The sequence below is a fragment of the Pterocles gutturalis genome, unplaced genomic scaffold (assembly GCF_000699245.1).
Source record: "Pterocles gutturalis isolate BGI_N339 unplaced genomic scaffold, ASM69924v1 scaffold8870, whole genome shotgun sequence".
Lineage (NCBI taxonomy): Eukaryota > Metazoa > Chordata > Aves > Pterocliformes > Pteroclidae > Pterocles > Pterocles gutturalis.
The window spans coordinates 24,208-28,770 of NW_010138218.1; positions in this window are offsets into that span (position 1 = coordinate 24,208).

The following is a 4,563-nucleotide window of genomic DNA, read 5'->3' on the forward strand; positions in this document are numbered from 1 at the left end:
GTCTTACACTGTTCAGCACAACCTGGGGAAGGTAAATCAGGGATATTTGCAAGGGAAGAAACAGTGGAAGTTCAAAAGGGAAAGTGAAGTGGCCACAGAGCTGCAAGCAGAGGAAAGTGAAAGGGGACAGCACTGGTCTGGTCATTGTAAGGGGTTGGGACAAGGCCAGAAGCAGTCTGCTTAGCACCCGGAGAACCTACAGCCGTGTTGCTCCCAGGCATCCCAGCTGAAGTATGGAACCTCTGAAAGAACATCTCGGCGTGAAAAAGTAGCTACAAAAGTCTCCTGAGAGCCAGGGAGGTCTGGGGAGGTTGGCAGGGTGAACAGAGCTTTGGCTTGACCTTCTGGACATCTGAGGCTGGGTGCTAACGGATGCTTGGAAGGTCCCCAAATCTTTGCAAAGATCCTGTGCCCAGCCGGCTCGATGCTGTGGATGTCGACATGATGGCAGTGCGTGCCATGGCAGGTCAGGCCAGAACTGGAACCACAACAAACGTTATGCTGAAGAATTCCCATCCCATCCCACAACCACGGACACGTCAGGCTGTGGAAGTCACTTTCAGGATCTTGGGTGTCTCTTCACTTAATTTAGGCACCTCCACAGAAAAAGGAGAGGATCTTCCTCTTGGCTTAACTCATACTGGTGGCATTTGTTGCAGAAGGATGGGTTTACTGAGCAGGTGACATTTAGGTGGCAAACTGGTGCTTTGCCCCAGAGCGTGACCTTGCCACAGCTGCTTTCCTGAGTGTTCCCATGTTTATTTGGATAGGAAGATGAGTCCAGGCCCATCTGTCCCTGTGTGTTCCTGCAGTGCTTGGTGCTGACAGATGAAGTGTAGCTGTAATGCAAAAAAAATAATGTTTCAAGTTTCCAAACACATGATCCATGAGGAAATCACGGCACGAGCCCAGCAAGTGTTGCAGAGTAATGTGAGCTGCCTGGATCCCATCTGACTGTGCACGTCTCCAGGATGAATTTATATCTGGAAGCATTTAATACAGCTGTCTTGCAAATATGTTGCAATACTTATTTAATTTACAGACTGCTTCCAATGTAAAATCCCAGTGGGGTTTAGATGAAAATTGCTGGTACCATCTGATGATGGGTTTGCCTGGAGAGTGGTGTGGGTCCTGTGCGGGGACCGCGTTCCCCGGTGGTGTGAGCAGCCTGCTCTTGCTGCTGGTTCTGTGCTCCTGTCGTGCTTGGCGGTGTGCAAGGACATATCACCCCCAGGCTGCAACGGACAAGGGCCCTTCATGTAACCAGGATGTGGGTACAGCTATTATGACAATCTCCGTGGGGAAAGGAATAACTGCATGAGCAGATGGCGTCTTTGCTCTGCCGTTATTGAAATCTCAAGCTGTCGCAATGAGAAAAATCCAAGATATTTTAAACTGAAACAAAGACTTATCCTGTTGCGCCCCGCATAGCGCCTCTCTTGTTAAATTAGTTATCTGAACGTCTGAATCAGACAGTCCAAGGTCAGCTCATCATCTTTGCAATTACCCTTTCAGCAGAAAGTAGGGAAGGATTAAAGCATGAGGTAACCTCTCTGCATCCAGTCCTTGACTGTCTTTATTGCTCTGAGTTATACATCACATATGACCAGGTCCTTTTATTACTACCATGTCTCTAATATCTAGCGGGGAAAAGGTAATTGGAGGGGAGGTGCTCTCAGAAATTACATTCTGGAAAGATCTGACTCGCTCTGGCCCTGGGACACCGTTGTCCCAGAAGCCCTGTTGCACCTCAGCCCAGCTCTGTGGTTCAAAAGCGGAGCAGACACGGAAGGTGTGGGATGCAGGATGCAGGATATGGGATGATGCAGGATGATGCAAGATGAAGGATGATGCAGGATGCAGGATATGGGATGCAGGATGCAACATGCAGGATGTGGGATAATGCAGGATACAGGATGCAGGATATGGGATAATGCAGGATGCAGGACATGGGATGCAAGATGTGGGATATGGGAGGTGGGCTGCCTGGCCTGACATGCAGCGCTGGCCCATGTGGCTTGGGGACAGTGGGAACTGGGCTGCCATGTATGGCATTATTTAGAAGAGCGTGATTCTAGCTCATGGCCTCTGAGGGTGTCAGCACTGAGGAGAGCTTTGTGTGCAGATGCAGTATTCGTTTTGGATATGCAACTGTAGAGAGAAGCAGGCTCTGCTCCCTTCCCATGCCAAGAAGCCACAGGCACAATGCAGAGAGGAGGATGGGGATGCTGCAGAGCACCTCTCTTTTTCTTCCTCAGATATGGAGAAGCAGATTTTTCATGAACCCTAAAAGTCACGAGGGGACCAGTGGCTGAGTGGGGCAAAGGCAGGAGCAGCCTGGCTGGTCGGTCCCAGGGCCAGGACCGCTCACATACTAGATGATCCAGCTGGAAAAGCAGCAGTGCAGCCTTTCCTCTGCCCCCCATTCATTCTCCCCGCAAAAGCCAGACCAGAGGTACCCTGATGTAGCCTTACACCACATTCATTGCCTTCTTTAGCCTTTTGGATTATGCAGCACATAATGGTGATCTGCTCTTAAAACCACTGAAAATGCAGATGCCCCAGGAAACCTATGTCAGAGCTTAGGAAAGCTGAGGAAGTGCTTTATGCTATGTTATCTGTATCCACCTAAATGCAATTTAGCAGCTGCCATTTATTAACATGAGGACTGTTATGCCAAGTTCCCCTAGTGTGATCCTCTTTTACCTACTCCCTTTCTGTGGCTACACCATGATTTCAGCCTTGTGCTCTTGCTCATCAGATGTTCTTGCTTTAACCTTTCACATTTGCATGCCAAAGTTCATCCACTCCTTTTTAGACGGTATTTTTTAAAATCTTATCTTAAAAGAAAATTGAATCAAGTATACAGATGCATGTCATTTGCTTCTAGCGATTTCTAGTGACTATTTTGATTTAAAAATTTCTCATTTTCACTATAGAATATGTAGGCAAGATTCATTTTGGAGCAAATGCAGTTGCCTTTATACTTAAATCTCCAAGCAGGGTTGAAGGACACTGTCTCATTTCATCTAGTGAAAGGAGATGCAAAGGAAAAATTTTTGAGAAATATTTGTATTTATGCATCCAAGTATGATATTTGCTTCGATTACAACGGCAGGATATTATTGATTCACATGACCTCTGTGAGCCTCTGTATCTACAAAACACCATTTGGAGAGATTGCTGCCTACCAGTCATTGCCCCTCTTGGTTTTGTGCAGTGACCGTGCCTGCTCTTGTGCTTTGCACCTGTGCTTATGGGCTCGCATCCCATTCCCTTCAGCAGTTTTTCAATTTATCAAGACAATTTTGAATCCTAATACTGCCCTCCCAACTGCTTGTGGCTCCTCATAGTTTTACAACATTTTGCTTTTCAACAAGCATCCTCTGTCTCTCTCCTTTGCAGGGATATCTCTGATTCCAACTCAAGAGCTGCACCTCATATCCAAAGAGGGGACAGGCAGCTGGAGCCTGGGGCATTCGCCCCAGCTGCCCTGGTGCAGTAGCTGCAGCCACAGTGAGCATCCCCTGCAAAGCAGGTGCTGGGCTGCTGTCCTAATGCTCCTGCTTCTTTGAGAGGAGCTGGTTTATGCTGAAATAAATTGGATTAACTTGGAAGCAAAAATAAGTTGAATTGGGATTAATTTTTCTTGGCATAGGTGGAAAGCCAGCATTGCTGAAGGGCAGGAAATAGAGACGGGAAAGCAGATGGAAACACACATTTACTGAGAAATCTTGTTTTCATTTTACTTTCCAGAGTGCTGATCCTTAGGTATATAAATGAGAGCAACTGCTAAGACTGTGTGCTGACTGAGCTTCCACGAGACAAGGATTGCTTTTGTGCACGAGCCTAAAAGTATTTTGAAAATATACGTATTTCTCATTATAAGTTCAGATTTGTTCTTTTTGTGGAATTCATGACAAAGGAAGGGTACAGCACCATCATTCAGATTATAGCGTTGTGTTCAATGAGTTTCTGAATTTTTCTTCAGTAAATATTTTTCTTCCCAGGAGACTTTACTTCTGAAAAGGTTTTCAAAGGAATGAGAAGTTTGAAAACAGAAAGGGCATTTTAATCTCTTCTGCATTTGAGCCCAGAAAATAGTAAGTGGGTTAGACAGAAGTCTGGCCTGACGCTTGTTTTTTTCATACGCTTTTTTGACAGACACCATATTTGTGACGAGGCGGGCAAGCATTAGCAATAAAAACCGACACAGCTGCTGTTACAGGAAAAAATTATCAGTTTATTAACACAAAAATTACAGACTATTTTGCAGTTTGGGCAGAATTTCACAGCCCAAACTGGAATCAGTGCTTTCAACAAAACAGAGAGACACAGAGTGTGAGAAGAGGGACAGAGGTCTGCCGCGGGCTGTCCCCGCTGCGGGAGAGGAGGGTGACCTCCAGGCACTGCAGAAGGTGCTGATGACGGAGCAGGGCTGGGAACGGTCACGGATTCTGCCAGGACGTGAGTGAGAAGGCAGGATTTGGTAAGGAGGAAGCTGGTGGGACCTGAAGATGTTCCCAGGCCACCCCTTACGGCAGGGGGAGGGGGGAGGCGGGG